The sequence below is a fragment of the Geotrypetes seraphini genome, chromosome 1 (genome assembly GCF_902459505.1).
Source record: "Geotrypetes seraphini chromosome 1, aGeoSer1.1, whole genome shotgun sequence".
Lineage (NCBI taxonomy): Eukaryota > Metazoa > Chordata > Amphibia > Gymnophiona > Dermophiidae > Geotrypetes > Geotrypetes seraphini.
In genome coordinates, this window is record NC_047084.1 from 328,718,502 (window position 1) to 328,731,585 (window position 13,084).

A 13,084-nucleotide genomic window follows, 5' to 3' on the forward strand; every position below is an offset into this window, starting at 1 on the left:
AAACTTATGGATAGGCCTACTTGGGCACTTCCTCAGTAAACTTCTAGTGTCAGCTGCATTATTAAAAAATCAAATTTGGACACTTTTTTTTTTCTATTTAGAAAAAGGGTGCAATTGTTTTATTAAACTGACTGAAAAACCGACATGCCTATCAGTTATATTTGCTTCTAAAATAATGAAAATGTAAACTATGATGGAAGGACAATGGGGCTGATTAATGACTACAGGTCTCAAACAGCAAGCATGATAAATAGCCCACAATTTGTCAACCCTTTCATGCCCATAAATGCTTGACTTATTTCAAGGAAAGTAAAAGGATTATAAGGGAGATTTTTCAATAGCCAACAGGGATTACACTATACCCATGGACCTGCAGGCACATTCTCAAAGGGGAACCCCTAGTTTTCAAGATATCCACAAGAAATATGCTTAAGACAGAATTAAAGATATAATTAAAGCAATACATAAAACTATCCCTCCATACACATTCATAGGTACCAAACTTTCAAATTAGTGTGTGTGTGGGGGAGAGGTTGCTAAACACAAAATTGCCTCGCCCTGAATACAATAAAAGAGAATAGTTAAGCTCTGGAACGCGTTGCCAGAGGATATGGTAAGAGTGGATAAGTAGTTGGTTTTAAGAAAGGTTTGGACAAGTTCCTGGAGGAAAAGTTCATAGTCTGTTATTGAGAAAGACATGGGGGAAGCCTCTGCTTGCCCTATATCGGTAGCATGGAATATTGCTACACCATGGGTTTTTGCTAGGTACTAGTGACCTGGATTGGCCACCGTGAGAACGGGCTTGATAGACCATTGGTCTGACCCAGTAAGGCTATTCTTATGTTCAATGTTATGTGATAAAGGTTCTTATATTCCGCCAACTCCCTTACTGAAAGGTTCAAAACAGATCATGAAAAAAGAAAAAAACTCACTGTATAAATATTAACTTAAGAAGATGTTTTCTAAATGAGAAAATTTTGAGAGTTTTATGGAAAATAATATACGAATTCAGAGCTAAGGCAAAAAAGGGAGACAAATTGAGAACAGCTGGAAAAATAAATTAATAAAATGAATAAAAATAATTTAAAAGATAGATATATTAAGGATCGATGACGACTGAAGCAGTCTTTTCTAGAAATCAAATGAAGGAAAGATCACTGCATTATACTCCCAGGATCCTTAAATAAGGTTGAAATGATTTAGTTACGATTGCATATAGTGTGAGTTTTGAATATAATGTATTATACAGACACAAAATGGCAAAAAAAATAAAAAACCCCAACCCACCTTTGTTAATATTTAACCTTGATCCATTACTTGCAGGAAAAATGAGCATTTATAAGTCTACAACTATTCAAGTGGTTATAGCATTATATCCAAGCTGCAGAAACAAGTTAATAACATTTCTGAAACAATAGTGTAGCTCCGCCAGGTATAAAGGACCTCTTTGGCCAACCTACATCAATTCACCTGTGAGTGAACAATTGGCTTCACTGACAACTAGCAGAGCCTCCATCCTACATTGTAGGAAGGAAAGCAAATGCTTGCCAATTCCTAAAATATAGTGTACAATCTACAAAAGCCAGGTAACACAGGTCTTAAAGGTCACATCGCCATGTGGAAACTCATGAGATGTGATGTCGTTGCAAAATGATTAAGGGGATGGAATGCCTTTCAGATGAAGAAAGGCTAAAGAGGTCAGAGAAAAGACATGGCTGAGGGAAGATATGATAAAGGTCTATAAAATCCCGAGTGGAGTGGAAAGGGTAAACACAAATTGATTGTTTACTCTTTCAAAAGTAAAAAAATTAGGGGACACTCCATGCAGTTACATAATAGAACAGTTAAAACAAATAGGAGAAAACATTTATTCTCTCAATTTTAAGTTAAGATGTGGAACTCATTGCCGGAGCAACTGGTAAAAGCAGATAATATAGATGGGCTAAAAAAAAAAGAAAAAAGAATTACACAAATCCCTGGAGGAAAAGTCCAAAAACCCTTATTAAGGTAGGCTTGAGAAAAGCTACTGCATATCCCTGAGGGTTAAATGGCATGGAATCTTGCTTTTTGGAAGATGTTGCCAGATATTTGTGACATGGATTGGTCTGATCCAGAATGGCTGTTATTATAATTTATGGCTTATGGTTCTCACCTATGGGGCTCTCCTGGCATCCAATTCCACCTGCTCCCTCCAATGCAATAAATCGCCCTCCCCGATTGTGCCCCTCCCCCGCTGGCATAAATCCTTGGTTGAAGCCATCTTGCAAACTCTCCTCCCTAAATGAGGACCCTATGTAGTAAAAGCCCCCATGTATGGGTAAGGCTCCATGTGGTGCTCTCTCCCAAGTTCTACGGTACATCTCCTAGTGATAGACTCCACTCTTGATTCCAATTCTGGAATTACTGGAGGTATCTGAGTTCTAGTGGGGCAGAGTGATGCCCATTTACTCCTGCTTGGCTCACTCAAAATGGCTATTCAGACCTTTAGAGGTAATATTGTTGTAGGACTGTTTAGGTCATGAAATATTAAAGCTAAAGGTCTCAGTAGCAATTTTGAAGGAGTTGAGCATCAGGACAGGGAACAAGTGTATTTCACTATTATCCCAGAGATCTCTGGTAAGATAAAAAATGCAATTAGGAGGCTGGAAAGTTTGATGGGGAGGCTATTTTCATCACACGTTTTAGATGTTTTTCTTTTTTGAATACGAGACTCATAAAAATGAGTATTGTGTGACCAGAACTATACACAATACTCGAGGTGAGATTTCACCACATCTTATTTTCTCTCTATTTCTTATGAACATAAGAATAGCCTTACTGGGTCAGACTAATGGTCCATTAAGCCCAGCAGCCTGTTCTCATGTTGTTAAAAAAAGCTAGCTCCCTAGTACCTGGCCAAAACCCAAGGAGTAGCAAGATTCCATGCTACCAATCCAGGACAAGCAGTGGCTTCCCTCATGTCTTTCTCAATAACAGACTATGGACTTTTCCTCCAGGAAATTGTCCAAACCTTTCTTAAAACCAGCTACGCTATCCGCTCTTACCACAACCACTGGCAACGCGTTCCAGAGCTTAACTATTCTCAGAGTGAAATTTTTTTTCCTCCAATTGGTTTTAAAAGTATTTCCCCTAGTCTTTGTAATTTTTGATGGAGTGAAAAATCGATCCACTTATAACCATTCTACTCCACTCAGGATTTTGTAGACTTCAATCATATCTCCCCGCAGCTGTCTCTTTTCCAAGCTGAAGCGCCCTAACCTTTTTAGTCTTTCCTCAGAATTCTTAGCATTCTGTTTCCTTTTCGATGCCACTGCACACTGGGCAAAAGATTTCAGCATATTATCCACAATGCCACCTAGATCTTTATCTAGGGTGATGATGTGAGATAATTCCCAACCATGGGGCCACAGTTAACCATCACTGGTCTACAAACCTGAAAATAAATGGAGGAAAAAATTATTGAGTGTTAAGTATTTTTCAATTAATTTCTCAAAACTGCAGTGAGAGCAGTAGGTCAAAACAGTTATCTTCTCCTTGACAGCAGGCACATAATACATTAACATTCACAATAATGCCCAACGAGGGATGCTTGTTTCATAAAACTGCAAGGTAAAGAGGGCATTATCTTTAATCTTATCTATTGTTTTGCCTTTTGTCTTTGTTTTGTTCTATTTCTATCATTTAAATTTCTCCAGAATTCTACTGTTCAACGGCTCCCCCTTCTGCTTCTATTCCTTTCTCTCCTCTCTTCTACCTTCCAAAGTATTTAGATCAATGCTGTCTTGTTAAAATGTTTATTTTATTTTTATTTTTCCTCTAACTCTACTTTTCACTTCTCTATTACCCTCCAGGTACTTTAGTTAGATTGTGAGCCTTCGGGACAGTAAGGGAATTTTTCAAGTACCTTTCTTATTTCTAATCTTAATGTATATTTTCTGTAAACCGCTTAGAACCTAACGGATGTAGCGGTATATAAGAAATAAATTACATTACATTACATTACATAATTCAGATATTTCCCAGCTGTGTATGTCTCCTTAGTCCACTGCTTAGCTGCCACTATTTGTAGACCGTACTGCATTTTAGATAGAGTTCTACTCACCTCCTCAGTGTCACATTTCTTCTTCATAAATAGCCAAGTAATAACAAACATAATATAGCCCCTTCTTAAATTGTTCTACTGGACTTCCTTTCAGATAAACAACTTTGGTGAAAAGTGATGTAATTTCCACCAAAGTTTCTCAATCATGCTCATCACAGCTGAACTTCCCAAACTTGATTGCTCCTCATAAAGAGAGCTTCTGAATCAGCTACAAAATCTTTGCCCGAGAACCCTTGGGAAACCGCAATAATGTCTTCAGTATTAGACCTGACATGTAACAAGCATCTTTACTACTCCAGTAACCACCACACTTCTAAATTAAGTTATCTTTAGGATTCCATGTACTGATCACATAATATTACCAGCAGCCGGGTCACTTTAAGGTCAACTTCTAACTTGCATTCTTTGACTAATTAAAATCGGAAACCACACAGAATCCTTACCTAGAAACTGATATCTTAAACCAAGAAAAATAGTCTAAGCTTTATTTTGAAGTTGTACATCCCCCCCCTTAACATGCTACACATTTCAGATCACACAGAAGCATCTGTTCATCATTTTTTACCATAAAGAGCTCAAAGATGCTTCATCTCATAATTTATGTTTAGTTAGTATGAGGAATCAAGAAAACTGTCTTTTGAATGTTACTGTCTTTGATAAGAGGGCCATATCACTGGTAAAGAAAATCATTCAAAAGAACATAAGCATTACCACACTGAGATAGACCAAAGATCCATCAAGCCCAGTTTCCAATAGTGGTCAATCCAGGTCAAAAGTACCTGGAAATATGCCAATACAACAGATTTTATGCTGCTTATCCTAGAAAAAAGTAGCAGATTTCCCAAGTTCATATCCCCATTGAGTGTACTAAAGAGAGGGGAGGAGGAGGTTGCTCCAGGGATCTGTTCTACATGTTTGTAAAAGATACTGCAGAGGGGTTAGGAACAGTTTACTTTTTTCCAAGATACTAAAATCTTTAATAGTGAAGGGACACATGGAGAAATAAAAGGTGTGAAAAGCAATTTCAAAAAGCACAGAGTGGTTCACTCCTTAGCAACTGGTCTTTCTAAATCAGGGATCTCAAAGTCCCCTCCTTGAGGGCCGCAATCCGGTTTTCAGGATTTCCCCAATGAATATGCATTGAAAACAGTGCATGCACATAAATCTCATGCATATTCATTGGGGAAATCTTGAAAACCTGACTGGATTGCGGCCCTCAAGGAAGGACTTTGAGACCTCTGCTCTAAATGAAGACACAGTTAGAAATTTAGGGACAATTCAGTCAAATTGGCACTAATACACCCATGCATATTACTCATGTAAATCTTTAGAATACTAGTAGATAGACTGGACTTCAGATGTAGCCTGACACTGAATGGCTGCCTAGAGTCTTTGTTATGGACTGTCACAACTATTCCAGTTTTGTTCCCACAGTATTACAATTGCAAAATAGAATTGAATTGATACTTTTTTTTTTTTTTTTGCTTTATCCACTGGGTCAAAACGATCGAAACATGAACCCCCAACACCCATGAAAATGGTGCCAGATATACTGCAACCAGTAATGACAGAGTTGCTCACTTTAAAAATTATGTAGAAAACTGCCAAATGAAGCAACTTTTGAAATCAAGTCTGAGCTTACATCACTCAATTTTCCTGAGCTGGGATCTGCATACAGGGATCTCAAAGGAAGTCCCCCCCCCAAATCAACAGCAGCAACCCTTCCTGAGGACCCCCTCCCCCATCCACTGGTGATCTAGTACAGCGGTCTCAAACTCGCAGCCTGAGGGCCACATGTGGCCCGGCAGGTACTATTTTGAGGCCCTTGGTATGTTTATCATAATCACAAAAGTAAAATAAAACATTCTTGATCATATGTCTCTTTAGCTATAAACTGCAATATTATTAAGGCTTAGCCAAAAGGAAAGATTTATAAACTATAAAAGAGTTTTACCTCATGCAAAATTGTCATTTCTTTAATAAGACATTAACTATTTTTTCTGAGTACCTACAAATCCAAAATGTGGCCCTGCAAAGGGTTTGAGTTTGAGACTACTGGTCTAGTAGGATAGTCTGGGCAAGAGCAATGGAGGCAATATATAAGAGATTGAAGCAGCCATTTTGTACCTAGAGATACCATGGGCAGAAGTGAGTGGAAATTGTTCCTGCCTAGTGTTCTAGACTGCTGCTAGATGTTATGGTAGCCAATTTGAACCTGGAGAATATGGTCAGGAAAAACTGGCAATTGTTCCTACTCAGACTACCCCACTAGAGTACTAGGGATGGTATGGTAGGCCCAGAGGGTAGCCTACAGGTGAGCGAGTGGGTGCTGGCATCTTCAGAAGGAGATGCAGTTGTTGACTGGGCTTCAGAAGGGGGTGCATGATTGATGATGGGTGGACAAGGGGTATTGTCAGATTGTTGCCCAGAAGTTATTCAGGTGCTGGCTGACATTCAGTACCAGCACCTGCATAGCTAAGCAATAAAAGATACTACCACACACTCAATATGGAACCCAATAAGTCTCCTGAAATCAGGGGTGTAATTTGCCTGATTTGTTTTATGGTGGTGGTAGGAGAGAGGGAGAGGATGAAGTGATGTACCTCAGCTCATACTGGTGTCAATAAGCTTTCTTTTCCTCCAGTTCCCTCCAAAAGTCTCTTTCAATCATATACACACATACACTATTGACCCCTCCCCCAACAGATCCTTCATTCTCCTAAACCTGCCAACATTTTATTCCCATCTGTTACAGCTCTAACTGCAACAGTGACATACTTCTTTTAAAAAAATGTATGAAACCACATCTTAAAGAAGTTATTCAATGTGTATTTTTTAAATTAAAATCTCATAGACCTTTACAAAACTGTTTGAGCCCTACAAATTTTCATATAGTAGTATAGGTCTTTGTGTATCCACTATTTGATGTAATTCTTTTTGGCCTTCCGAATTGCTTTCTGAGGGCCCTTCAGGTAGCTCAGAATCCAACTGCCTATTTGATTTCCAATTGTACTCATTATAAACATATTACCCCAATTTTACAGCAACTCTACTGATTACCCATTTTCTGGCAAATTTATTTTAAAATTTTGACACTGATCTTTAAAGTTTTGGTTAGTAATATTCCATCTTGTCTTGCTACTTCCTTAAAGACTTATGCACCCTTGCAATGAAGCAGCCAGTCTCTGTTAAAGCTCCAAAGCTTTAGACATTAGACAATGAATTCAGAATTCTGTTTATGGTTGGAATTCATTGCCTTTGAATTTATGTCACATTGAATATATGCTTTCTTTTCAAAAGCAATGGAATGCCCTTTTTAAAAATTTGTATATACGAGTATACTGTTAAATAATTTTTAATGAAGTAATTGATCTGTTTTAGTTTTTGAATATTAAGAACTTAAAAATAGCCTTACTGGGTCAGAGCAATGGTCCATCAATCTCAGTAGCCCATTCTCATGGTGGCCAATCCAGGTCACTAATCATTGGCATTGTGTTCTTATGTTGCTTTGTGAGTTGTTACATTTTGATGTATGTTTTCTTGTACACAGCCTAGATTTCAGGCTTCATGAACCCTCCCCCCCCTCTTTTACAAAAGTATAATGAAGATTTTAGCGACGGCCGCAGCACTAACAACTCCGACACACAGAGAATTCCTATGAGCGTAGGAGCTATCATTGCAGCTGGCACTGAAAACCATGTTACGCTTTTATAAAAATGTAGAGAGGTGGGGGTAAATCTTTTTTAAAAATATCTTAAATCTTTTTTGTTCACTGATGGTGCAGCACTGCCTGGACTCTAAACATGATTTTTTTCCAACTAAAGTGTTATGTTTTGGATCATATACGACAAGTACCGCGTGGAGGAAATAGACAACTACACCTCCAACAGAGAGAATGACGCTGGATCTATGAATTAGACACTGTCATTCTGAAGGGGTTAAATACTAGTATAGATTGGTTTTATTTTTATTAATCTGTAGTCTTCCTTGACTCCCCCCCCTTTTTAGGTTTTAAATCCAGGAATTTCTAATTTCACCGCTAGTAGGGAGATTACACCCATGCTGCAATTACTTTGCCTGTCATCCAATGAGGAGAGACCAAAACTTCCCCTGACGTTGACATGGAGGGGACAGATTGGTCATTCTTCCTTTGAAAACTGAGACACTGAGGTTATAGCGTTTAGGACAGTGTTTTTCAACCGCTGTTCCGCGGCACACTAGTGTGCCGCGAGATGTTGCCTGGTGTGCCGTACGGTCAGGGCCGCCATCAGGGCAGTACCACCAGTCTAGGGAGAGGGGCGGTCCGCCCCACGTGGACAGGAGAGAGCTGGACGGGGGACCCGCGGAGTTCAATACATCTCCAGCCGCGAGGCTCGTCTTCTGTTCCTGCCTGCCCTGCAGCTAACATATAGCCGATCGCAAGCGTTCCCCGATGTCAGCGCTGACGCCGGAGGGAGGGCTTAAGCAAAGCCTGCCCTCCGACGTCAGCGCTGACGTCGGAGAATACTTCCGTTCGGCTATTTGTGCGAGGCAGGGCAGGCAGGAAGCAGAAGACAAGCCTCGCGGCTTGAGCTTCGTTTTGCTGAGAAAGTTGCAAAGATGGGCTGGGAGGCAAACACGGAACACAAAATGGGGGAGGGAGTGCGTTTTGGACACAAGGCATGAACTTGGGAGAGAGGAAGGGAGGGAAAGAGATGCTGAGGTGGGGGAGGGAATGGGTTTTTGGACACAGAAGGCATGAACTTGGGAGAGAGGAAGGGAGGGAAAGAGATGCTGAGGTGGGGGAGGGAATGCGTTTTTGGACACAGAAGAAATGGACTTGGGAGAGAGGAAGGGAGGGAAAGAGATGCTGAGGTGGGGGAGGGAATGAGTGTTTGGACACAGAAGGCATGGACTTTGGAGAGAGGAAGGGAGGGAAAGAGATGGTTGTGTACACGGGGAATAGAAGAAAGGAGAATTTTTGGTCATAGGGAGGGAGTGAGGTACAGATAGTGGCATACCAGGGTGGGGGGGGCGGTCTGCCCCACCCCGGGTTTACGTCCCAAGGGGGTGCACAGCTGGCCACCCTCCAGTGTTGTCCCTAGGCCGGCAAACTGCGGCTCTTTAGCCACTTGAGTGCCACCGCCGCCATCGGGAACAGGCCGGCGCCAAGTTCTCCCTGCTTTTCCCTGTGGGGCCGGCCAACTCTCGCCACTCGCGTCAATTCTGACATCGGAGAGGACGTTCTGGGCCAGCCAATCGCTGCCTGGCTGGCCTAGAACATCCTCTCCGACGTTAGAATTGACGATGGGTGGCGAGAGTTGGTCGGCCCTGCGGGGAAGAGAAGCAGGGAGAACTCAGTGCCGGCCTGTTCCCGATGGCGGCAGTGGCAGTGCCAGTGGCGGTGGCAGTGGCGGTGGCAGCATTATAAAATACTTTCTTTGTGTTTATTTGATTCCTATATATTTATATATAGTCAATTTAGGCACAGTTAAATTTTTTAACTTTTTCTAATGGTGGTGTGCCTCGTGATTTTTTTCATGAAACAAGTGTGCCTTTGCCCAAAAAAGGTTGAAAAACACTGGTTTAGGACACTGGTGAGATCATGAACACAACGATCTAGTAAGTAAAGCTTTTTGCTTTTGATATCATGGAAACACAAAGAGGATAGGAAAGTGATACACTATATAATTATTTTTACAGACCTGTGTGAGTTGAAGTCGATAAGTCCTGAAGAAACGACCCAGTGCCGTGAAACATCGGCAATTTATTAGACTATATATTTTCAACACAGTTGTTTCAGTTGTTAAAAAATCTCAGTCCTCAATAATAACCTCAATAGCAGATTGTCGCTTTTTGGAAGTTTTTGCCAATGATGTGGTGGTGGTGGTGGTTTGAGCATGAGCTCGGCCGATAAAACCTGAGGCTTTTCTTCCATTTGAGTTGACTCTCAGCTTAAACGAGTGGAGTTGTTTGCAATAGTATATTTATAATTTCCCACTTCACCTATTTGCAGAAATTTAGTTATTTTAATGTAAGCCACTTACAGCCTCTTTTACAAAGCCGTGCTAGCGGCTGCCACGCAGCAACAACCCCGAAGCCCTTTAAATCTCTATGGGCTTTGGGGCCGTTAGCGCAGCACAGCCGCTAGTGCGGCTTTGTACAAGAGGCAGACTTTTCTAGATAGGCAGGATATCAAATTTTACTAAAACTTGGATTCGTAGATGGACGGGGTTATAAGTGATTTTAAATAAATACATTTTCAAAATTCTGCATTTCTTATTCTTTTTAATCATCTTCCTTAATGTTGCAGGGACGCGGGCAGCTGCTGCACATGGCTGACCCTCAAGCCTTCTTGTCTCCAACGTTAGAGCTGATGGCAGGAAGGAGCAGCAGCCCACCTGGAAGGAGGTAACTGGGATTCCCCACTGACCTGGAAGGCTTCCCTCTGACATCAGCTCTGACATCGTTGGGAAGCCTTCCAGGTCAGCTTCGGTGACAGAAGCGGGCAGGAAGGAGGACATGGGATCCCCAGCGGCAAAAGGGAACAGTAGCATTTGGGACCAGTAAGGGGGGCATATGGGCACTATGTTTGTGGGGGGCACCAACATTCCTCATCCTCTCTGGCCCCTGCTAATTCACATTCCTCCCCTCCATGTGCGCGCCCCGCTTCCTTTGCCCCATACCTCTAGTTGAAATTGTTATTCGCGGTGGTCAATGACGTGCTCTTCGTGACCCTGTCGGCTCTCCTGCATATGTCACTTCCTGGTGCCACACATAGGAAGTGTCGTCAGAGGGAGAACCAACAGAGCAGTGAGGAGCACGTTGTTGACCACCACGAGCAACACCTTCAACTAAAGGTACAGGGAAAGGGAAGGGAGAGCACGCACGACATGTGAGATTGGGGAAGGAGTGGGGGGCAAGAGATGAGGGAAGGGAGGGGCACCACCGCCCCAGGCACCTCTCACCCTTGCTACGCTACTGTATAAGACAGACTCAAAGATCTCCATATGTATACTTTAGAAGTAAGGTGGGAGAGGAGATATATGATAGAAACGTTTGAATATCTACGTGGCATAAACACACGAGGCCAGTCTCTTTCAATTGCAATTCTTTGTTTTGAACACTCACAAATACAAAGAACAAAAAGTAATACAACAGTGCGCTCAACACAAGTACCCCAAAAACAAGAGCACTATATGCACCAATATAGTGTTAATCATATTCTGAACCCCCACAAAGAAGCACCCCCCAGCACTACCACTAAACCCCAGTCGAAGCCCCCCACCCTTCTCCCCTCCCTGTCCCTCCCCCATACCCCCTCCCCCAAAGAGATAGCTGAGATACCCCCAAACCAATAGTTACCATCCCCATACTTGCAAAAAAAAGAATAGATGCGCATACAAGCGCCAGAGAGCCCTCATAGCCCCAATCCCCCCCTAATGTAAATGCAATCAAAGGGCCCAATGTGGCACTTCCTTCCACCTCCAGAAGCCTACCCCAAATATCCTCAAATTGTTGCCATTGCCGTGTGAGTGAAGCAGAAAGCCTATATTTTTCGCAGACCCAACCCAATTTGTCCTTCATCATAATCAATGTGGGCACTGTTGGACTCTTCCAATGAAAGGCCAATACCATCCTGGCTGCCGTAAAGGCCAGATGAGCCAGTTTATCCAGAGCATCATCCATCACCCCCCCCCCCCCATGTATCACCCCCAATAATGCAGTTTCCACTCTTCACTCTCTTTCAATTGAAAGAAAACTCCATAGTGAGAGGACATGGAATGAAATTAAGAGGCGATAGGTTCAGGAATAATTTAAGGAAATACTTTTTTTTAAGAAAGGGTGGTAGATGCATGGAATAGTCTCCCATTAGAGGTGGTGGAGACAAAGACTGTGTCCGAATTCAAGAAAGCATGGGACAGACACGTGGTATCTCTTTGGGAGAGGAGGAGATAGCGGATGCTGCTGATGGGCAGACTGGATGGGCCATTTGGCCTTTATCTGCCATCATGTTTCTATTTCTGTTGGCAGAAAAGGAACATGTAAGATCACATCTCCCGTTATTCAGACCACATGAATTTTCTTTTGGCCAAGAATCTGCTCTTGCAACACTTGCTATTCCAGAACTGGGTTGTTATCTACATTCTGTGGCACACTATCCCCAGCAAAGCATCAATCAATGGAGCATTCCTCAAGTGAGTCCTTTTGCAGTTGCTGTTTTCCACGGGTCTGAATATATTCCTAACACTTTAATGTCCAGACAAGTCCTGTCCTGCTTTCCACTCTTAGGTTCGATATGGCATTAAAACCCTAACACACTGAAAAGCAGCACAGTTCAGGATTCTTTCTTCTCAGACTTCAGAAGACGGCTGTACACATGGCCAAAGCTCTAAACTTCTAGAGTGAGCTGCTAGGCAGCCCAGTATCCTTACTCTCAGGAGGATACAACAGAATCAGTTCTGAGTTTTCTAAAGGTAGTTTAATCAAAGTCCTATTCCGCTTAATTTTTTGAGACAGCTGTGTAAATGTTTCTAGTTTTTAACTTTTAAGTCATTTAAGATAAGATGGCTTTCCCTTGCTAGCTGGCCATGCGTCACTGTCTATCACTTCTGTCTTATTCTACCCTGTTTCCCTGAAAATAAGTCCTATCCCAAAAATAAGCCCTAGCATGATTTTTAAAGATGCTCCTAATATAAGCCCTACCCCAAAAATAAGCCCTAGTTAAGATCGACCCCCGAAGGCCCCCTTTGAATGTCTCAGACACTCCCTGACTCCATCCCTGACACTAGTGCTGCCTGATTTGCTGAAAAAAATCACTGGTCGTTTCAGCTTTAGTAGGCTTCAGAAGAATGGTATGTCAGTCTCATGGTGGGAGGGTTGGTGGGGTTCTGCTGTACAGGGAGATGGGAGGGAGGGATAGAAAGATTCTGAACAAGGGGATGGGTGAGAGGGGAGGAAAGATGCTGCACATGGCGGGGGGAGAGAGAATGGAAAGAGGAA

General features: G+C 42.1%; 1 protein-coding gene across 3 annotated transcripts in view; it reads right to left on the bottom strand.

Moving 5' to 3' along the window:
• Positions 1–13,084, bottom strand: part of BMPR1B (bone morphogenetic protein receptor type 1B) — a 586,865-nt gene that overhangs the window by 412,034 nt on the left and 161,747 nt on the right. The window lies entirely within an intron of this gene.